We start from the raw sequence: 24,324 nt of genomic DNA, 5'->3' as shown, positions 1-24,324 counted from the left end.
CCACCATGGAATTCTGACACTTCAGAGTAAGGAGTTCAGAACAAAATACAAACTTTGGATGCATAATGTCTGTCTGCAGTTTTTGCTATAATGCCTCGTCCCAGTTTTTGAAGAAAACTGAATAAAAATTAATCCAAGAAAAAAATGAATGAAATTACCCCAAATGGAATACTAAATTGAAAAATAATAGTTAAATTGTTCACAACCATTTCCTGTTATATTTTTTCTCTCTCTCTTGGAAATGGAGTAAGAATGCTTCAAATAAAAAATGTAAAATCCATCCCATCCCATAAAGGGCCCACTCACGTAAACAGGAAACTTATTAAAGAGCTTTTCTTGGTTTCCTGGCAAAATTCGCTTTTTATTTTGGTGGCAGTACCTATTAAAGAGAGGACTCTTTTTGTGGGCAGGGTGAAAAATTAAACATTGCAAATCCTCCAGGCCCGTGTTGGAATAGGGTTAGTTGACTGACTCATTGACTAGAGGGAACAAGGTAGCTCTGAGATCAAGGAACAGGCTTCTGTCTGGTCCTGCCTGATAGATGATGGTCTTCTCCATCCATCCAGACATCACAAGTCAACTCCAGTTCCAAAGGAGCCAGCAGATGAGTCTATAATAGTGCAAAGTGTTTCACATGCTCATTGAACGAGTCTGTCCTTTCCCTTACATCTAAATCCTGTTCTGTTTGTTTCTCTGCTTTCCCTTTGCAGCATAATGAAAAGAATATGGGTTTTGGAATTTGAAAAGTTGGTCTCTAGTTCCTGCTCTGCCAAATACTGTGACATACTGCCTTCTTAACTGTCCTCTGCTATGTAGAATGGGCACTAACAGTTCTTCCTTAACTAGCTCACGTCTTTCAAAGCATCGGTAAGCATCACCTGCCTCAAAACCACCTGGGGTAAAAACAGAGTCCAGGGCCTCTTTCTGATCTATGAAATTAGACTCTCTAGTACTAGAAAGCCTTGGAATCTGCATCTGAAGCCTGCTTTCCAAATGATTTTTGTACATGCTAAAGTTTTAGGACTATATGCTGACTGGTCTCAAGTCAGGATTAAATTAACCAACAGAGGTGAAACTTATCTGTGAACACAAATCAAGACATGCATGCTTAGCTGCTCTCGTTAGTGCTACTTGCCAGGGCAGCTCAAAGCACCAAAGCAAGGACACAGGACCCCTTTCCCAAAGCTCTTGCTTCGAGCCATTCCCTGCCATGCCAACAGCATTCTGCTTTATCTCCAGTTCGGCAGGGTAGGTTCACTGGGGCTGAGCGAGGAGAGCCGAGAACTGTGACACTGGCAGGACTTCTGTAGAATTTCATTTACGTGACTGTACCTACCACACAGGGTGATATAAGGATTAATTCCTATTTGGTAATTTACTGTGTGTAAAATGCCTTGAGCCCCTTGGAGGAAAGTGCTATATAAATGTAAAATAATAATTATAATAATAATAACCTCGACTATTTAACTGATCAGTGAATTAGCCAGAAGATTTAGGCTGCCAAGGGACAAGGCTGAAACCATTATAAGAAGAAACACTTTACATCATCATATCTCATAACTGTTATCACCAAAAGGGGAAACAAAGGGTGAAAATTAAGATAAATCCATGTTCTCCACTGATTTAAATGACAGAAGATCACTAGTAACAGTTCATGAAAGCCAGGAAATGCAAAAATGACAGCTGCATTGTAATTCTAACTCAGGCACACATCCTGAAGGTTTTACACATTTTTGTCTTTTATTTGTATAGAAAATATCTCATCAGGGCAACATGTACAAAATTTAGCATTTATAAGGCACTTGGCTTGACTATGCTTTTTCTTAGTTGGAATCTGCTCATAATTCACCTCTATTGGTAGGCAATGGTTTTTCTATCTGAAAAGTATCAATGTTATTCTATGAAGTTCCAGGTAATATTTGAATCAGTTGTTTATGATCAACTTGACTCCTGCGTATCTTCCTAAGAAAACTAGAGTGTATTTCCATATCTGAATTTAGGAAACTAAAACATCCAGGAGGTACCTTTTCCTCCCAGAAGAAAAGATTTTGGTGCATAAACCACATGAGCTCAACTGCCCTCAGTTCTTACATTATTTGTTTTATTTATTATTTTCATGGAGACGCTTCCACTAAAAGCTCAAAGGGCCGAACCCAGAACTTTCATATACTGAACGTGAATCACTTCTTAAACCAGAAAAAGCAAAAGAAAAGGCTATAGAAATCTTAATGGGCAAGCTTCAGATGCTCAAAAGCAATTGTTTAGTTATTCTACTTAGTTATGCATCATTCAAAACACTTTCTAAATCGGGCAAGAAAGGTCCTTTGTGAGGAACAGGCTTGGGGCCTTGGACAAGTTTTAATTCTAGTTGTTTTATAGCTCACACACAAAGTAGTTTCGATGTGTATGTAAGGAGGTGCTGTACTGCCACGCAATAAAGTTTGCGGTTGAGTATTTTGAAAGGGAAAGAAAGCAAGCAAGGAGAGGAATGAGTCTGTGGTACCTTGCTGTACTTTTAATTATTAACTCCTAGCCTCAAAGATTTACATTTTTAAAAAATTCAGTACCGAGTGAGTAAAAGCAGGTGTAGACTAAGGTGAATGAGTACCAGAAAATAAAGTTAATCAGTACAACTCAAATTATCTTGTAAATACTGAAATTAAGCTTTACTCTGTCTATAAGGTAGAAAGAGAATGACAGGCAGTTAAAAATCTAAAAGCCAGAATTGTAACTGATGCTCTTTGCATGAAGTAGAAAATATTAGAAATGCATTTTGATTTATAAAAAGTCAGGTGATACCTAATACCCAACATTGCAAAATATTCCAAATGTGATGTGTGTTTAAACACATTCATGCATAAACATACACACACACACATACACACACACACCCACGTCAAAAATATGGGTGTTCTGGTTCTAGCTTTCTGGCTTCAAAGGGCCTCTGAAAAGGGCAGAAGCAAAAGGGTGTCTGATATACTGCCTCTTGCGGGGTCATCAGCAGAGAGCAAATCCAGCCACGTGCTGCCAATAATCCTTTCTATTACAACAAACACTTTTAAAATCCCTCTTTCCTTGACAGATATTTTTTTCCTTTGGTATAGCTAATGTGGTAGCCAAAGCCCTGGTCTTCTAGCCACAGTGGAATTTCTCACCCTTGCATCACAAGCCCAGCTGTATTCATCAAAGTGGAGAAACTGACAGCATTGTCTGAAAGACACAGCTTGGGATAATTGCTCCTTGTAGTTCTCCTGTCAATGAATATTATCATATTCTTCTCACGAATAAGGTGACTGTACTTTTTTTTGTTGGATTTCTACACACTTAGCCACTGGGCACATTACTTTCTTTAATGAAATTGACTAAACGCGACAGCATGGGTTGTGGCTTAGCATTCCCAGGATTCTGTTTTAGGGCCTCTGTGCGCACATTTTTAAAAATAATCTTTATACGTCCAGAAGAGGTAAAAATGACAATTTTTTAGTTGCTATTACTGTTTTCTGAAGAAGGCTAACTGAGAAATATCAATGGACAGTCACAAGGAAAAGCAAAAAAAAAAGAAAATCACACGAGGCTAGCAAACATACTCTCTTTCTGACTTTCTTTCACCTAAATATACAATAGAATCCAGTGACATAATGTAGTTTTTTTTCTCATCACGTTAGGCTGAAGCTTAGTTTTGGGTCTGAAAGTAGAAAAAACATGCTTTAAATCTCCTAATGATCTGTACCTTTGAAATATTAGCTTCGCCTTACATTTTAAATGCTAACTCATTAAAAGGAAAAAATTGCAAAGTATTGCAGGAAATAATAGCAGCAGCAGCAACAATAACGATAATGATATTAATATCAGCTAACATTTATTGACCTCTTAGACACCCTGGGAGCCACTGTAATCACACGTATTGACTCATTAAATCTTCCTAACAATTCTACCAGGTAAACTATTATTACTCCTATATTATAGATGACTAAATATAGGCACAGAGAGATTAAAAACTTGCCCAAGATCACACAGCCAGTAAGCAGAGGAGTCAGGATTCAAACCAAGGGAGCCAGACTCTGCTACAGAAGGAATATTTGGTCTCATAAAGCCCAGACTCCTTACCTCCCCTGAAGCTCTTCCCCAACTGACCAGCTCTCAGGCTCACTTTCCCTTCTGAACACTTACACACTTGTTTGCACAGAGCCTGTTTGGAATAACATAGTAGTTAAAAGCTCAGGCTCTGAAGTCAGATGTAAGTGTTTGACTCCAAATATCAGCAGTGCTTAACTCTACTGCTTTTTGTTGTTGTTGTTGTTGCTGAGGAAGATTCTCCCTGAGCTAACATCTGTGCCAGTCTTCCTCTATTATTTATGTGGGTTGCTGCCTCAGTGTGGCTACTGATGAACGGTGTAGGTCCACGCCAGGGATCCAAACAGGGCCTCTGACGTAGAGCATGCCGAACTCAATCACTAGGCCATGAGGTCGGCCCTCTGCTGCTTTCTATGCCTCTGTCTCCTCTTGTGTAGAACAGGAATAGTAGTACTGATTTCATGTAGTTGTTGTGAGGGTTAAATGGGGTAATGCACATTAGAACTCAATGGAGAGTCCATGCTTAATAAACGTTAGCTTCATTATTGCTGGTTTTTATCTTGTAATACATACGCTCTCCTTCCCCAATTAGATTGCATTTCTTTTCAGAGAAATTATCAATACGAATCCTCATCGTTTAATGTAGGGCTTCCCAGGTTTAATATATGTTGTTGAACTCTTAGATGTCCTAGGCACCACTGTAATAACATGTATTAACTCATTAAATCTTCATAACAATTCTATCAGGTCATTTATTTATTATATTATAAGGAATATAACATTTATACCAATATCTAAAATTTAGTGAGCACTTACTGGGTGCCAGGAACTCTGCCAAGTACATTACAGTGTTATTTCATTTAATTCTCTCTATAATCCTCGGAACTAGGGACTTTCAAAATCTTCACTTTACACAGGAAACCAAGGCTTCCAGAGGTCACTCAGCTAAGTGCTCAAGAATGTGAACTTTGAACCTCAGCACTATGTTACCTGTTAAAGAACAAATTTAACGTAGGGGTGCAATAAATATTTCGTCTTGATGGTGAATCAGTGGAATTCTTAATTATTTTTGTTACCAGAAACTTTGTGCTTACAGCAAACTAATATAGCCTATTCAATATCACTCATTCAGTAGTTAACTATTAAAAAGAGACTATTTTGTGCCAGGTACATGCCAAGTACTGGCAATAAAAAGAATACTATGAATCTTAAATTTTCTTGTCGAAAGCAATTAAAGATTTAATGTAATTTCACTTACCATTATTTTCTACGTCTACTCTTATAAAAATCACACTGCTTCTTCTCTCCCTTTCTCTCTCTGCCCACTCTTCTTTCTTCTTCTAAAGCCAAGTTTCATAGTATTGAATTTATACAGATTGTCGCCCATAAGAAGTGTATATGTCGAGGCAAGGAAGCATTTTAATTATATTTACTCTTCATTTTGAGTCTATTTCTTTTCCATCTCTGACAAAGACTTTAGAAGTGACTAAAGAAAAGAAAAGCAACCTGATTTTTTTTAAAAAACATTCTTTCATGTACAATCTTTTGTCTGTAATATTCTCATAATAGCTTAGAAATTTTAAAAGAAGGTTTTAGCTGTTTTTGCTCTTTCCAAATTGGCAAAATTTGATTTTTTTTCCTCCACATGTTTAGATTGGCTTTAAAATCAACAAACAAGAAAATAAGAACACATTCAACTTAGAAAATACACTCTTCATTGGTGCCTTGTCATCATCAACCAATGTCAGCATCACTCTGAAAACTGTTTTTATTCTTTTTTTTAAAAAAAAAAAAAAAGTTGAAAAATGCACACATAGAACTCACTGAAAACCAAGCCGGCTATCTTTGGTCCCTGAGCTAACCTCTGTGCCAATCTTCTTCTATTTTGTATATGGAATGAGGTCACAGCATGGCTCGATGAGTGGTGTGTAGGTCCGCACTCAGGATCCATCTGAACCTGTGGACCCTGGGCAGCTGAAGTGGAGCACGTGAACTTAACCACTACACTACTGGGCCAGCCCCCCGAGCCTACTATCTTAAGGAGAAGACAAGTTTAAGGGCGACGGGAGACCATAACTTTTGCTGTAACAAATTCTCTAGTCAGCTAACAGATCTTGTCAATATTTCATTCACTTCAATACCGAAGGTATAGTTAGTGTTTTGTTTGCTTCTAAACAATATGTATTCAAGGGTTTGAAGCAGATAATTCTGAAGTCAGTAGTCTTCAGGTATACTTTGCAGCATCATTGTTTCTTATGTATGACTTTAAGTTGTATTGAGTTGATAATTTTAGAGGGGAGATTTTCAACAAAAGAAAGCCCTCCTGAAATTCTGTCATTAAATGGCTCAATTATGCAGAATTATTTAAAATGTAATGCCAAAAAAGAGCATTTTATCTTTATCTAGAGTGCGTGAGCATAAGAGTGACCTTAGGAAATTAGCATAATTTATTAATTCATTAAAGATACGTTTATTGTGCACCTACTATGTGCTAGGCATTATAATAGACAATGAAAATACAAAAAGCAATCAACTTGATTTGAAAAGCAATCAATCAGCAGGTGTTTAGATAGGGCTGGTGAGAAATAACAGAGATGGGATAATTAAGTGATTATAATCACAGCTGCCTTGAGCTGAGGGTCTATCATGTATGGGGGCAATATCCTAGGTGCTTTATATGAACCATTCACACCAAACCTGCGGGGTAAGTATCATCATCTTCTCACAGAGGAGAAAACCAAAAGATTGCTTGATTATAAAGGGCTTTATAATGACATACAACAAAGTTCAGATTCTATACATAATTAGAAAACATTTTCAAGTTGAGAAATGATATGATCAAATTTTTGTTTTAGAAAGATAACTTTGCTGTTGCCTTCATTTCTCTTACAGTACCACTTTCACAGGCTAAAATGTCCAACCTACTAGGATATGATTTTTTGGGTGGAACTACGTGATTCTCTAACTGATCCAGAGTTCATCACCAATGGAGCCCAGCAGGAATTAAGTAATATCTGGTTCTAGGAAACACAGACTGGCTGTCATTATTCTTTATTTTCTAAAAGAGTTACCTTTATTGATTCCTATTAACTAATCAATAGAACTTCATTCTCAGACATCCATGATCTGCTCCTGGAAACCGTACAGCTTCATCTCCCACTAAATTCCACAATGCCCTAATGTCTTGCCACATTAGTCTCTTCACGGTTCCTGAAACATACCAGACTGTCGTGGCTTCCTGCCTCAGTTCTGCTGGTGTTCTGTCAGCCTAGATTGCTTTATTCCTTTTTTCTACCATTCATTCTCCAATATCTACTTGAAAGATCACTTTCTTTCCCAAGTTTTCCTTCTCACTTGCCTTAGAATCAACCACTTTCTCTGGTTTCCCCCAGCACCTTGCCTATTCTTCTATAACAGCACATTTGTCCTTCTACTTTATATTAGAGCTTTGTTTCCAAGGCTTTCTCCTTCTAGAATTTAGATGCTTAACAGCCTGAGCGTATTGGCCTTAAATCTTTCATCTAAGCTTTATAAACAGAAAAAGAAAAGAAGCCCAGTGTATCGATATACTCGGTCAAGTAAGGATGTCCAAATGCTACCCTGCCATAACCAATGCTCAATAACTTTTAGGTGAATAAGATGGAGTCAGTCATTCAATTATTTCGTCAATCATGTCTTCATTCATTCAATAATTCTATACGATCACAGATAGAAGGAACTAAAGGCTGCGTTATAAAGATGTTTTCTGTTCATTTGAATAAAAATTATTTCCAAATCAACAGGAAAGAAAGAGAAGTCTATGGTATGGTAATTACTGTTATTGAATCAAACAAGTAATGGAAACATCTAAAGGGTACATACTATGCTAGAATCAGGAAAACTGGTGAATGTACCAGGTGAAAAGTGAGCAATGTACCAGCTCACCATTTAACATCACTGCCTCCATATACCCTATAGTTATTTATTGACTGTCTCACATCAATGTGTGAGTGCCCGTGGACCCGCAAAAGTCTATGAATTACTTTCCCAGAAATACTAATTGTTAAATAGTTGTTAAATAGTATTTACAAATAGTATAAAAAATAAAACAATTTCATAGTAATACAAAGGAGAAAAGATTAACATTTACAAAGCCATTTATCATCTAGGCAATGTAGTAGCTTCCAAACATATATTATCTCATTTAAATCCTCATAAAAACACTAAGACTGCTCGTATTTATCCATTTTAAATAAAAACATAACTGCATGTGAGAATCTTAACTAAATTCCCAGAGGCCACATTATTAGGAGTCTCGGGAGCCAGAATTAAAAAGTTTAGAGACCTTTGTCTTTTCCATTTCCATTACATTACTTCTTAGAATCTACTTCTAAACCAAAGAAGTTGGAATCAATGTGGATTTATAGTTTAATGGAAGGCTTCAGGAATAAAAAAAAAGTCCCCATAAAGAGGGAGACTTTAGTGTAAGCATTGAAAGATATAAATCATAGCTAATTTTTATTGATTACTTACTACGGTTCTAAATGTATTGGATGGATTCATTCATTTAATCCTTAATACAATTTTTTTGGAGGTGAGTGCTATTGTTATTATTGTATCACTTTACAGTATGGAAACTGAGTTGAAGAGAAGACAATAAAGTTTTACACAGTCACAAAGCTGATAAGAGGCTATGTAGTCAACTTCTCTGCCTACAGCCCACAGAATTTAACCATCATCCTATTCTGCTCATTAGGCTGAAAGGTTCTTAAATGAGATAAATAAGATTCCAGACACCGGGCATGACACAGAGTAGGCTGGTATTAAATGTTAGTTACTTTCTCTCTTTTTCTACAATCTCTAAAATTCTTTAATTGTAACAATAATGATAATACCTTTATTTTTAAAGTATATCTCACTTTTCAAAGACTTTATAACCTGATTTAACAAAAACAGGACAGTGAATGGAATATAGTAAACCAGTATCAAAAGGGTGTTGAAGAGCGTTTGACAGTGCAAAATGTTACTTATAATATAGACTTAAGTGACAAAGTAGGATACAAGACAGTGTGACAGTGTTTTACCAAAAATAAAAAGGTACAGAAAAAAAGGACTGGAAAGGTACATTCTCCAGTGTTTGAAAGGAGATTATTTCTGGATGGTTGTGGGTGATTTTCATTGTTCTCTTGTAGTTTATTCTACAATCTCAATATATGCTTTTAATAAGAAGAAAAATAAAATAAAAAAGAATAATAGCTGAGACAGGGACATTCCTATTTTAGAGATGATAATACTGAACAGCAACATTAGTAGAATTATGTGAGATTCCACACTTGTTTAGAGATGGAGCTTGAATAGAACCCAAGCCTCCTCATTTCTAGCCTAATGTGTTTTCTCGCACACCCTATTCTCTATTCAGTGGTTATCTTTTTTTTCTCTTGGTGAGGAAGATTGGCCCTAAGCTAACATCTATTGCCAATCTTCCTCTTTTTGCTTGAGGAAGATTGTTGCTGAGCTAACATCCATGCCAATCTTCCTTTATTTTATGTGAGACATTGCCACAGCATGCCTTGACGAGCAGTGCTAGGTCTGTGCCCAGGATGTGAACCCACGAACTCTGGGTTGCTGAAGCCAAGCACACAAATTTAACCACTACACTACTGGGCCGGCACTCAGTAATGATCATTTTTGAGGGATTCAGATGTAATCTATGAAGAAGACCCTGGAGGGTGGTTAGAGATACTGTAACTGCAAATGTGCTATCAGCACACACACACAAAGTCCCTTCCACCCCATTAGGTTTCTTAAGTTGCTTATGTAACTACGTAAGTCATCTGTTTCTGGGTCCAAACTCATACTATAAGTGGTAGATTGATTTTCCTCAATTCTTCACACTCTCTGGATAATAGAACTGTACATTCATACACCTTACTATACACATCATATGCTTTAGCACATGACTTTACTGTAACTCTCAGTACAGTGTGTGCTAATGTGGGGAGTCGGGTACATATCTCTGTCCCTTGACTTTGAGTTTGGTTAAGTGATTTGCTTTGACCAATGGAACGTCAGCAGACATGCCATGAGCAGAGATTTAATTCTGATCGTGTAATTTGTCTTGGCCTCTCGTGCTGCTGGAATTAGCGATAAGAAAACTTTGTCCCGGGTATCTGGCGCCTGCCTTGGTCTCAGAATGAGAATCATGTGGAGAAGATATGAACCCAAACATTGCCTGAAACAGACTACCCAGCTGCCACACACAACTATAAGTGAGAAATAAATACAGTCATAAGCCCCTGAAATTTGGGGGTTGTTTGTTATGCCGCATTATCACACCAAAAACTGATATACAAACAACTATTAATGCTATCTATGGTGGCACGTTTTCTACTCTTTCTGATTTATGCATCATACATATCATATATTCATAAATATTTTTCACATATATTAAAAGAGGTTGTCAGTTGAAAGTTCATAAGTGCAGAAGCTTTATAGTCAGATATGTATGTGGTTCTCCTATTTTACTGAACAAAGCATTTGGGATCTTATTAAAATGCATATTCTTTTCAGTAGGTCTGGGTGGGACTTCAGAGTCTATGTTTCAAACAAGTTCCCAGGTGATGCTGACACTAATCCTACTGCACGCTGAAGAACAAAGGCACAGGGGACAGACGATGGTAGCCACGTGGGCACAGTGAGCTGAACTGAGGCAAACTCGAAAAGAAAGGTGAAGGGAACCACAGCCTCCGATGATGCGATTAGCTGGGCGTGGCAGGAAACAGTCACAGACAGGCAAGACCATCTGGAACAAAGCAACTAACAAGGCAGATAATTTTGATTAAAATTTTTATCTTTATTTGATGATAAAACAATTCAGATAAGAGGCAGAAGACTCAAAGTAAATGGGCCCTGCGAACAAATCAAATGACAGCCCTCATGCTAAGGGTGAATATATATGCCCAGTCACGCACCTACACCTGCCCGCTAATGACTAGTACCAGAGTCTCCCAGAAACAGAGTTAAAGTGGCGTCCCAGTACATTCTACATGAACCTCTGAACTGGGAAACTCGTGACTTTGCAGCACTGTCACATGGAAAAACCTTACACAGAAGTTCACTTTCTGAAATGGAGCTTTCTAAACAGCAAGCTTACCTTTGTCTATTTTCTCTTCCTAATACTTCATTTATTCTTCACTAAAAGCCATTAAACTAGTCGTCTTAGTTGGCTCAAGCTGCCATATTAAAATATCACAGATTGAGTAGTTTGAGCAACAGAAATTTATTTCTCACAGTTCTGGAGGGGGAGAAGTGCAAGATCAAGGTGCCAGTGTGGTTGGGTTCTGGTGAGGCCCTCCTTCCGGCTTGCAGGTGGCTGCCCTCTCACTGTGTCCTCACATGTGGAGAGAGAGAAAGCTCTGCTCTCTCTTCCTCTTCTCATAAGGACACTAATCCCATCGTGGGGGCTCCACCCTCATGACCCCACCAAAACCTAGCTACCTCTCAAAGGCTCCACCTGCTAACACCATCGCATTGGGGTTAGGGCTTCTACGTATGAATTTTGGGGGGTACACAAACATTCAGTCTGTAATACTTCTCAAACTTTTTCATGTCGTGGGACACATAGAAAAGGGTAATACTTGTCCTGATTACTGGGATAAACTGGGAGGGATTTGGAGCTTTAGAGGAGGATCTGTGAGGTTGGCTATGACTAACCCGTGGGGCTCCAGCTGCCGGGAGGCCTCCCTGAGGGGGTCAATAACCATCTCACATAGTTTGGCAAACTACACACTGGACACAACCACAAACTCTTCAGAACGCAAAGAGCATCCACCATGATAATCACTGTCTCTGACTCTAATTTTGGATCATTCACAGTTGAGCTGTTATTTTCTGGAGAACACCAGTGTGGTTAGGGATTTCTTAGGAAGTTGATCAATAACCACTACAGAAAAGATGAGGATATTTAGAAAACTATGCTGGAAGGCATGGTACAAATTCCAAATAAGTCCACTTTGGAAAACAGCAGATCAGATAGTTGACCTTGCTTAAAGACAACAGCTCTAAATACTTACAATTTTATAGTTCTCCAGGTGTCACAAGGAATGCTAAGAAAGTAAATGGCAATCACCATTTCTTCCCGAAACAGGATCCTTCCCCCTGCCCCCAAATCAGTAATTATCAATGGTTTATCTTCCTAGAATAAAAACTGAAAAAATTTTCTAAAAGTAGGGAAGAAAATCTTTTTTTCTTTTCCCCAGAGGAATACAGGGAACACGCAACATCAGGTCGTTTTGTACACATGGGGTCAAAATAGACTACTTGGAAAATTAAAGAGCCTTTTTCTGGAGTATATTCCTGATTCTTCACCTTCTTCAGTCTAGACTGGGACATCGGTTAAGAAGGAGGAGGTTTGTGGTGTTAGGGTGACCGTCTTGGTTCCCATTCCCTGGAAATAACCTTAAAATATCCACGTCTTGCATACTGAGATGCAGAAAGAGAGTTTCAAACTTTCCATCTCATTGTTATTTGTGTTCTGGAGCCTCATTAATCTCTTTCACAGGATGGAGGCTCTTCCCTGGTGCTGATTATAGACAGAGTGGATCCTATATTTCTGTCTAGAAAACCCGCACCACCAAGACTTCACCATATCTCATTCCAGATTGGCTTCACATAATCACAGCAATAAATATCCCAAAATGAGAGTCATTCAAAAACCTGTCGAATTTAACCAGATACTTCAAACGGTTTGTGGTTGGTGTAGGAATTATGGTGCCAGTATGTACCACTATTCCTACCGTATGACTGAAGCTCTCCACCTGTTTTTCTCCACCTTGATGTACAAAAAGATGGTATTTAGATTCTAACACATGCCCATGGGTTTACCTAGAGTTCTTTGCAATTTCTGAAGTACAAACTAAAACACTACCCATTTTCTCCCACTTAATAAAGCATATTAGACAACACAAGTGTATGAGTGTTATTTTATCTTAGAAACAATCTTGTGTTCATTTTACTTTAATTTTTAAAAGAGTAAATCATATATATATACTTCATAAATTTATTATTCATAAAAAATTTGTTGTAACACGTCACACTCGATTGAAACATACCAGTATTTCTTATTACTGGCAATAAAAGTCATTGGTATAGTATATGCATTTATTCACTCATCCAACAAACATTAATTGAACACCTATTATGTGTCAGGGCAGTGCTAGATACAAGAGACCACAGATGAATAAAGCAATGTCTCTTCTTCTGTTAGTCTATTGATGTGAGCAATTGGGCTTCTATTTAGCTTTGGTAAACAGGCTATGAATGGGCAGTAATTCACTGGGGGTAGTACACGTGGAGAAGAAGATGCCATGAATTAACTGATTAAAACAAATAAACAAACAAAAAATCTGAGTACCTGATCATTTTGGGTTCCCTCCAAAGAAGACTCTGAGACAAGGACTTGGGTGCAGGTAGTAATTCGGAAGGTGATCTCAGAAGGCAGGAGTGAAGGAATGGCAAGAGTGAGTCAGTGAGGAGGAAAAGACAATAAGTCGTCCGTGTCAAAGAGGTCAACAGTGTGGCAACTGGAACGCAATTCTACCAGGATCTCTGACTTGTACATAATGCCTCTAGAAGTGTCCACCAGAAAGCAATAGAGGCTGGAACATTTTTTCTCCAGCTCTATTCCTCCTTTGATTGACTGTTGCCCTCCCTAGGGCATTAAGCTGCCAACTCTCCTTCCCCAATCCAATGTAGATTTATCGAGCTCTCTCAGCTCTTGGCAAAGGTCCGGGGGCAGAATGCAGAGAAGCACTCTTGAGGTGGGCCTCTGGGCTAATGCTGAACTGCTTCAGATGCAGCTGAAATCAGGGGTGATCTGAGGGACAGTGACAGAGTGCCAGACACACCTGCTAGAGTGACCTATCAAGACTTGGTGAGGGGGGCATAACACACTGTGCAACCTGATCTAGCAGCCCCTAAAGGACTGTCTGGAGTAGGGTTAGACTGACATCTTACTAAATTATACTCTGCATAAAGTGTCTCTGACTTCTGCAAGAAGTCAAGCTTTAGGACAGTAAATCCTGACACTGTCCAGCTAAAAAAAACAGAAAAATGTCGACTTGCTAACCTGCTTACCTGACTCTGGCTATGATGTCAAGATTGGACTCTTAGCAGGTCTTAGGAAAATCCTGACGTTCGTTCACCAATTACCCTCTGGAAGTTGATAGGTATCGCTCTCCCTGTGTTTCAGGGAAGAAATCTTTGAACTGCTTTAGCGAGTTTTTCCAAAAAAGGTGACACAGCTTTGCCTCATTTTGTCATAACTGAGCCTACTGAAAAGTTTCCTGACATTCTGAACTCATGGCAATAATATCTGTGTTGTTGTCTTTGGTTTGTACTATTTTGTTTTGTATTAAAGTAGAGGAGAAATGGGAAAGGTTAAGGATTGCACCTAAATGTATTAAGCTTGAAGGCCTTCAACATAAATGAGAAGATTTATAGAAAGTTATTAGGACCTTTCAGCTTCTATAAACATTTCATTACTGCTGACAATACCCACTTTAGTTAACCCTGCCCGAGCAGTTCCTGTGTTGCTGTAAGGTTGAAGGTGAGTTTATTTTGCAATTCACCAAGCAGCGTAGGAGTTTTCTGGAGAATTTTGGTTTGGGAGCCCAGAGCACAAGGTAAAACAATAGATACTTTTATGGTTACAGGAGAAGAATTGATAAACCCCTCATTCTTCTATTATAATATATAAAGGAAAGGACTGTATTCCTAATCCCTAGGAAATGTGGCGGGTAGATGACGGTCCCTTATATGAACATATGTGGCTTCCCTTTGACATTGAGTGGGCAAGTCTTTAAAAAAAGTTCTGAAAAATAAAAAAGTGCCCCAGGGACCATTTAGGCTCTGTCAGTGAGTTCCATCCTGAGACATCCAATCTAGTTGCGCAGAAACCAAATGTCAATATTTACAAAGCTCTTTCCATCTTATATCCCACTTCCTTTTTCGTTTATGCTTTTTCTTCCCCTTTTCCTGCCTCCCTATGCCCTTGATCCACAACTTCACTCTTGATTCCATTTGCTCTCATTTCCCCCACCCCATCAGTCAGTCTGCAATCTGTTCATCCCCAAATAGGCTTCAGTGACGGAAAAGAAAGGGCTCAAACAGCCATCGTCCAACACAGGGAACAGCAGAGGGTGATGGACGGTGACTGGGACAAGGCCAGAGGATGGAGGGGGCTCAACACTCTGAGGCTCTTAACCCACCGCATGATTGGGCTTCAGCAAGCTTGATGGCTGTATCAAGCTTCGTGATTTCAGAGCTTTCATGGGCTGACAAGGACTTGCTAATTTCAAACTTTCTAACCAATTACAATCACAAAAAGCTCAGGACAATAATCAGAGAGCAAAATGAAACTGCTGGAGTGAAGCAGCCCTCCTCAGGGTTCAGTGTTGCGGCTCTGCCAGGCAATGTGCAGCTGGGACTCTGCTTCAGTAAGTAAATAAAAATACATTATAAAATACAAACATGCACCATGGACCCCTCTCGCTGTCTTGTTTCCAGGAGTGGGCTATGTCAGAACCCTGTCCTGCATTTAGCCCATTAATTTCTGATGGTGTTAATTAAAAACTTTTGAGGCTGGTTTGAATGGAAAATACCTCAAACAGTGTTTCCTTTATTGAAACACCAAGTTCCAAGTCTTGGATTATTAGGTTAAGCTCTGTCAGCAGTGAGACTGACATAAATGTTTTTCCTACCATCTGCTTTGATGATGATAATAATAATAATAATAATAAATAAATGAAAAGGAAGAAGAGAAACTGTTGAGGTTGAAACTCTCTTATTTCAACCTGATCTTTTTAAGGACTAAATTGAAAATCCAGGTCCCTGAATGTAGAACATACGATTTTTAAAAAATCTTTTTTCAAATTCTTACAGAACATTCAAATAACCCAATGTTCCAGGACCTGAATTTTTTATATTTGAAAATGGGGAAAGCTGCTTAAAATAAGTGAATCAGCTGCTAAGTGATTTCTCTCTGTCTCTTCCCCTACTCTTTCTCGAAAGGCTGAGAAAATGCTTAAAATGGTATATGCAATTGATATGTGCTGCTTAAGAAGCTTAATATAATTACGGAGGACTCAGACTTTCGATTTAAAAATAAGATGGGCTGGAGCAATAGAAACTCTGAGTTGTGAGTATTCATCCCGCATGGGGTGTGGGAAATGTTTCCAAACTTTTAATCCACTGAACAAGGTAAGGAGTGCAAAGTAGTTATTCACAGATTTCTCTCTCCTCCTGGAAACCTAGGGAAACCCGGGAAATCCAGGGAGCAATGTAAGGGGATAGTGTGACAGACGCGGTGCAGGCAGCAAGCAAATAAAAAATCCATCTCTGCCATCCAAGGCTTTTGTGAAGTACTAAGGAAACCACCAAAACATTCTGATTGGTTTCTAAGACTTTTCTCCAATTTTATTTTTTAATCATTCTTCCCTTGTACAGGGGGCTAAAGCCTTGGTAACCCAGTCTGAGAGGCCCCATGAATGTCATCTCACAGATGCCCTTTTCTCATTTGTGTTTTCATAGACCCAACTTTCTCTACCATTTTCTGTCTCCTAGCCTGTTTATTCACACTGTCTGCAACATGATCTGAGTCCTTGAAAGACCTCAAGACTTTCCTTTTCAACTCCAAGGTCTTCATCACTCTTATTCTTGTTTTGATTTACATATCTCTAAAGAGGATGAAGTTCTTCATAAAGGCTAAGCATTTTGGCGAATCGCTTCTCCTTCCCTCCCTACCAGCAGGCTGCATTGGCCTTACCCTCTTGGAACAGTGCAGAATTGGCCACCTAGCTTGATGTGACATGATAGGGATCCTTTAACAACAACAACAACAAGGACAACAACAATAACCGAAAACTCTCACTTGACAGCACACAAGGAGAATATGTAGAGAAATAGAGCTACAACTCCAAGAGAGAAACAGGCTTGAGCAAACCATGACATGCGTGTAATTGTTCACAAAATTTATGAATTTTTCCCCCGAGTAAACTGATAGGTAATATTGTCTACAAAGGACAAGTAAATGTAAATTAACAGACACGTAGCAAATGAGTGCATTTGAGGATGAATTCCAGCTGAAATGATGTTTTTCCTAGAGACTAAGTTTTTGTTAAACTTAATCCTTACTCTCTTCCCTCTCCAGCAGCAGAAACATCTGGTCGGTTTTAGATTCCCCTTGGATTTCCAACTTCAAAGAGAATTATAAAGAATAACAAATTCATGTACCGGCACTAAAAAAAATTAGAGCAGCAGGAGAGAATGGTAAAATTGTCCTTATTTGACTGCTAGTGACAGGCACTACAGGCAGAACTATAAGGAAGACAAAGGCAAGATCACCGTATGACAACCCAGAGTTCCTGGAAGGGACTGAATCTTTGGCTACATGCGAATATGCATGGGGCCCTTAGCAACCTATACGGAGACTGTTCCCTGCTTAAGTGAAAAAAATAAATAAAAAAGTAAAAGGAGTTAGAAGGTATAAAAAATAAATGGGTTCCCATTTATCCGTTGCATAGTAACATCAACAAAAGTTTGTTGAAAGAATGACCTTGGAGACAATCTTAAAAATTCATTTAGCTTCCGGGTTTTTTATTTGATCTGCAGAAAACTGTTGAGTTCTGATTCTCAGGGATGGATGAGCCATCCCAGCAGTAACTCAGGCTCCAAAAAATCCACTAGACCTATCATGTCCTCATGAAAGATTAGACCTTCGAGGGTCTCAAAAGTTGTCTGTTTCTTCCTTGCTCTGAATCCTTATTATCAAGGGATAGCCAGCATCAAAGTCCTCCAGGAGTGGAGCAATAGGGTTTGAATGAACTGTTGATGTTTGCAGTTGTGCCAAGTTGTGCTTGACATCACTTTGTAGAACTGAATTTATCTTTCTCCTCTGTCATTTTCTTAGCAAAACTGAAATACGTTTCTTGGAGTGCCGTTCTTCACGTAAGGAAACATTAGAAAATGAGAAGAGTTAGAGAAAGTACAATTTTGCCACTGTAATTACCTCTTACAACCTTCCCTCCTTCCTGTTTTATGTGCAATGTGTACAGCAACAACAATAAAAAAGACGTGATTAACCAATCAACTTGTTTGTGGACAAAGAGAGAGGAAGAGTTAAGGGCTAAAATGTCTTTAAATAATTAATTATAAAAGTCTTTAAACTTAGTATTCAGAGGTTACAGATCCTCACACCACAAATACATTAGGTTGATTCACAGCGTGGCCATCAAAAACCCAGAAAGCAAATTACTTTTGACCAAAAAGTATACATCAATAGCATGCTAAGAATATTTCATGGAGTAGGACACAACAAACAGAACTAATCCTCTCGGGAGCCTAGCATGGTTTACTAATGGACAATCCACAAAAGAGAAGACCATCTCCAAAGTACATTCTTTATACCGTAGGCTTTGAGTAATCTCTAGAGAAGTGGGAAAAATGAAGACTTCTCCTCAGCACTTCCAGTCTAAAAGGACTGAGCTAGCTGCAAAATCATTTCCTTGAATATCTTTGCCTTGAGGGGGGTTTTCATCCTTCCCTCACCACTCCAGGTGAGGCAGAATCACCAAAGTTATGTCAGAAAGGGAATCTCATCATTCCCATTCTTCTGGTAAATGTGTGTGATGGTGTGTTACATGTCCAATAGTTTATCCAGAAAATATGCCAACTTCATGAAACGTGGATCTGATGATACGAGCAAACAGTTTTTTTTTTTCCTTTGCAATTATCTTTGTCTTTAGATTTAAAATGAAAATCCTGGCTTGATGGAGGTATTTACAAAGGATTCCCTGCCCTATATAAGCAGAATCATCCAACTATGATTCTGAACTTAGCTAGGGGGAAGGAGGCAGAGGATATGGAATACTACTTTACTCCAAGAAATGTTGTTTTATAGCCTGAGCACACACAGGTCACAAAGGTAACAACGACTGAACAAACACCAGACCCAAAGGCCAAGCATAAGGAAATGCCACACACACATACCAAGAAGCAAACGCTATCATTAATAATAATAATTATTGTTATAGCTGTTATCCTGATGAGGCATTGATGGTTCACTTGGGTGTAATGTATAATACATTAGCTAGAAAAAAACATGGGTAAACGTACTCTTCTCTTTAAAAGGCAGTTTATATTCTAGGTTTATATGACATGAGTTACATAATCCAATACCGCATGTAAGAAAAGGATGCAGGAAGAACTGAAGACTTATGTCTTTATTTCAGTTGTTGTGTTGTTAATATCAATCTTAAAATAATGATGAAAAGGTGAGCTGTTTTAAAATACGGCTATTATGGGTTATGGTAAAATATCGTTGCAGCTTAAAATAGTACAGTGGCTAGCTCCTACCTATCTTTGCTTGGAAGACCTGCCTCAGTGCCAAGCCATCAGATCCATTTTTGGCTTCTTGAGGACATCTTAATGACGGTAACACCACGTCAGGGTAAAGGAGAAACAGGAATGATCAGAAGACTGAGGGGAAGCAAAAACGAAATGGAAAGCAAAAAAGAGTGTATTGTTTACACCATCCAGTCCAGCAAATTTTACAGATGCTTTCTGTTTGCTTGGGATAGTTTATTGCTTATGTTATATTTCTCTTCTTTCTTTTTTTTTCCATGTGCTTTCCTCTACCAACTTTGGCTGAAAATATTTTGTATGTGTCCATACTGTAAACCCTCATATTTTTCTAGAGATTTAGTGTGGTGGAGAAGCTTTTTTTTTCTTCCCCAAGGGTTAGGCACATCAATATTCTAGCTACTCACTTTCGAGGCCAATGGAAAATGTGCTCCTAAGATTAAATAGACCTGAGTAACACATAAATTCAGTTTATACTGATGCAGTATGTTACACAGTTACTCACATCCTGAATTTCTGATGAGTGGAATACACCTGTTGCATAACACACTGCTAGTGAACAGTCACTGACCTGGAATTTAAAGTCAGAGAGGCAGGACAAAACTCTGAGTCTAGTTCTCTAAGGAGAGCCTGATTTGCACAGAGCATTCCTCATCTGTGGAGCTCTGTGTGTAAATGATCTAGTCTAGCTGTGGAAAGCCGAGTCATAGAGGGTTCTTTAAGTATTCTTAGAACAAACTAGAGCAATACATACAGGTACACAGGGAGCACTCTTTGTTCTGCAATGCACCATCTCCCTCCAATCCTGCTTCCCCAAACATAGCCCTTTTTTAAAAAAATTATTCAGACTATTAATATATAATTCCTTCCTTTTCAGACTTCCTAAGTGCCCCCTTAGGAAGAAACCCTCTGTTTCTGCCAATAAACCTTAAAAAACTATATACTTTTAAATCCAGTGTTAGGTTTGATTTAAGTAGGTTCACCATATTTATCCAGTATGGGTTGGCCAGCCACACTGGACTTCTAAGTCATCAGAGGAGTGTTTTCTTCTCACCTCAGAATCAGAATTGTATATAACACAGCATACATCCAATAATGAGTATAATTAATGCTACATAGGTCTGGCATAGAAATTATCATCCTAAATTTGAGTCACATAAAATAAGTGCCAAAAAAAAAAAGTTCCTCCAAGAAACCTAGCCAAAGCTGTGAACTCTCTCTAGCCAACCAAATGGCCCTATGGCTTACAGATGTACCTGAGAATATTATGAAACACACTGATGAGCTTTTATGATCAATTGTTACATTTTTAGAAAATATGATGGCAGTATACTCAGAAGAAAAATAATCCTGTAAACAATAATCAAAACTATTTATCTGAATGTTTTTAACATTATTATGTAAAAAAGTCCTGATGGGCCTGAAATGTTGATGGACTAAATGCTATGATGTCTGAGATCTGCTTCAAAATAACATGGCACTAGCACCAGAAAATGACAGGCCACGAGTTAATCATTGTACAAGGTGGGTGTTGGGTATATGGGAGTTCACTGTAATAATCTGTCTGCATTCACGTCTTTGAAAGTTTTCATAATTAAAAATTTAAAAATATATACTTATTTGAATTTTATTCATTTACTTATTTATTGATTGATTCATTTAGTCTTTATATGCAAGATATTGTGGAAACGTAAAAAGTGAAAAACCGAATCAAAAACCAACGTTCCTCTTGGATATTTAGGTTATATAAGCTATTCCTCGTCAGGAAAAGTATATATTTATTTAAAATGATGTTTCTAAGGACTGTGTAATTACATGTAGAATTTTCAGGTTAAATTTTGAAAGCAGGACACAAAATTATATACAAAGTATGATTACAGCATGTTTAAAAAAATATATCCCCAGGGGAAGATGAAAGTAAGGAAATATATCAAATGGTTATTAATGATTGGATTTAAATTATAGAAATAATTACTTTAATTTTTCTTCATTTTACTCCTATGTGTGTTTCCAAATTATTTTTAATGAGCATGTATCATTTTAAAATGAAAATAAATATTTATTCATTAGTGGATAAGATGTGCTCTCCTTTCCCAAGGAGCTTTTCATTTGCTCAAACAGAGAAACTGCAAACACACAGCATTGCCCTGATAGTTTAAATCTTCATACCTGGAAGGGAAATACACCCACAGGAAAAGAAACGTCAATACAGATTTTATCTGATCATAGAAACATAAAGAGTTTCTCTGTGTTGGATAGAAATAGGGGAGGAACTGGCTTCTTTGCAAGCCAGAAAGAGTGTGAAATTCAGGCCGTTTTGTGATGAGATCATTTTGCAATGAATGCAAAGGGAGCGACAAATGAAAGTTACCAAATAAGCCGGTCCCTTGAGGTCCTGACGCTCACGCTGATATGAGTTTCCTTTTGGGCAGCATAACAAGCAAAGCATGGGAGTGCGAGTGGGGAGGGAGGGGAAGTTACAATCTTAAAGGCTTGTGGCCTTCACTGGCGAGATGGATTTGTTCAGAGAGACAGAGATAGATGTGGAACAGAATTAGAAACAAAAATACAGTGACAACTATGGATTATGTGCAACGGCTATGGAAAGTCCCTGTTTGAAAGCTATCTTTATTACTCCAAGAGATCATTTTCCTCATTTTATGCACATTCATATAAAGTGAAGTCAAGAGTGTAACTTTTAAAGGTTTGGATGAGTATGATGTTCATGACTAAATAGGCCTGGCTAGAGCCAGGCAGAATATCGTCAAATGCCAGGCAAGTTCCCACTTCACTCCTCCTCCCTCTTGGGTATAGTCGCCGACGCATTTCAATGCAGGCCAACCTCTAGCAAAGTCAGCTCTTTCTGGCTCTGTCTGACTTGATGAATCTCTACCACATACCCTCAGTTCTGACCCGCGCTGTCCTCCCAGCCACTGAAATCTCGAGTTCTAGAAGACCACAATACCAACCTTTTTGAAACTTTACAAATTTTCACTAAAAGACACGTAGACCTTAAAGCGTCAAACCAGGCTCACCTGCAATCCCGGTCTTGGTACTCTTACTTAACTGTTAAAGGGGGAGTGGCTATATTCATGTTCCTAAAGGGCATTTTCCCTTCTGTTTGTGGGTGTACACAGAGCAATCATGTCTGATTTTAAGATTGATCCAAATGAAGCAAATGCCTTTCAAATTTGCAGCATGTCACAGAATATAATAGGTAGTTCAATGCATCACAAAACGTATGTGGAGAGTTTTGTGTTTGTTTGCTTAATGCCGAAACATCTAATATTCTGCACTGGAAACATCAGTGCCCAACTTCACCATATCACCCTCTCTGTTCACTCAGGAGTCTCCTTTGGAAATATATCTCTCCCTCTTGGAGAGTCTTCCAAACAAGTCCTTTGAATACTTCCACCCCTATGTAGCAAAATCTTTGTAAAATATTCATCAAAATCAGTGATAATATGTTCTTGGGATCACGATTTTTATCATTCTAAATGATGGCATTTCAAATGAACAAATAGGATATGAAAGATGTACCCTTCACCAACATCAAAATATGTTCTGATCAAATTTAGTACTTGAGGTGGTGGACTCATCACGCCTTCCAGTCTAATTCTTTCTAAGGTTTGGAGAAATATACTTGACTTCTTTGCAGCTCAATATTTTGGACAGCCATTTAGAGACAACGAAACCTACTTACCAGACAGTAATGTCGTGAGGAATATCCAGTTAGTGATGATGAAACTTTCTGAAATGAAGAGAGTACGGTAAACATGAGGTATTTAACGAATGTACGACAACATGGCATTCATAGAAAATAACTCATTGACTTCTCACTTTGGGACACTGACTTGGTGATATTATATAAAAAGCAAAGGATCTTTCCCTTTGGGAATGAAAATACAACTGTGCACTGAGAAAGTGGCTCTTGTAACTGCCTGCTTGTTTAACTTCACAAGCTCTAACCAGTTGTGAATGACTTGCTGCCCATGTCTGCAATTCACTGTAACTTGTGTTGAGAAAGTTATGTTTTATGGTTAATTATCCATGGTCTGTTTAAAAAAATAAATCAAACCATTGTGAACCACCAGGATTTGCAGCTCCATTTGAACTTTACTGTACTTTTGATTACACATTTTGTAAATAAAAACTAACTGGTTTCTCCTTGTTTTTGGTTGTTTGTTACTTGTGTTCTGGATATAAATATTGTGGCAATGGTGGGGGAACAAGCGATGGATTATTTACCCCTGGTTTCATGAGTTGTGAGTTACTGGCCTTATCCTCCTTCATGAGTATAAATAAATGTATAGTATTATATTCCAAGTCCTGTAAGACAAATGGAATGAGTGAAAGGAAACCTTTTAAAACCAAAACCTTTTATCCTAAGACACAGAGCAACAAAACAAACCCCAAATTAACATTTAAAATGCTTGTATTGTGGAGCAACAAAATCCCCAAATATTATACAATCTGCATGTTAAAAATTGCTTGCCTAACGAGCAGCAGTCTATCAATAAATCCACATGCTTGTCTTTTCACTGCTTTTATAATTTAGAAGCCATAGGTGGTTTTCCCAGATATCATCTCCCACCCCCAATATCATCACCAGAATGAAAATAGCAAGTATAACTAACTTACGCCAAAATTGATTTAGAACGATCAGGAATCATTGATGCTAAAAATAGTAAAATACTATATAAAAGAAGAACTCTATGTAAAATCTGTCTATAGTCATCATCCTAGGACCTACATAAGTAAAAAAAGTCTAAAAAACAATTTCCAGGGATCATGAGAAGAGTCGAGATTCAAAGGACCCCGTGACAGAGTGCAAGAGGAGTATATCTGAGACCC

At 38.2% G+C, this 24,324-nt stretch overlaps 1 protein-coding gene across 48 annotated transcripts in view; it reads right to left on the bottom strand.

The window, feature by feature from the left end:
• Nucleotides 1-24,324, bottom strand: part of ZBTB20 (zinc finger and BTB domain containing 20) — a 746,634-nt gene that overhangs the window by 306,688 nt on the left and 415,622 nt on the right. For all 48 annotated transcript variants that reach the window (XM_070243773.1, XM_070243799.1, XM_070243783.1 and 45 more), the window contains one exon: nucleotides 23,174-23,221. The gene's annotated coding sequence lies outside the window, so the exon portion shown is untranslated. The remainder of the gene's footprint in view (nucleotides 1-23,173; nucleotides 23,222-24,324) is intronic.

The sequence above is a fragment of the Equus caballus genome, chromosome 19 (genome assembly GCF_041296265.1).
Source record: "Equus caballus isolate H_3958 breed thoroughbred chromosome 19, TB-T2T, whole genome shotgun sequence".
Lineage (NCBI taxonomy): Eukaryota > Metazoa > Chordata > Mammalia > Perissodactyla > Equidae > Equus > Equus caballus.
This window is presented reverse-complemented; position numbering and strand designations above follow the sequence as displayed.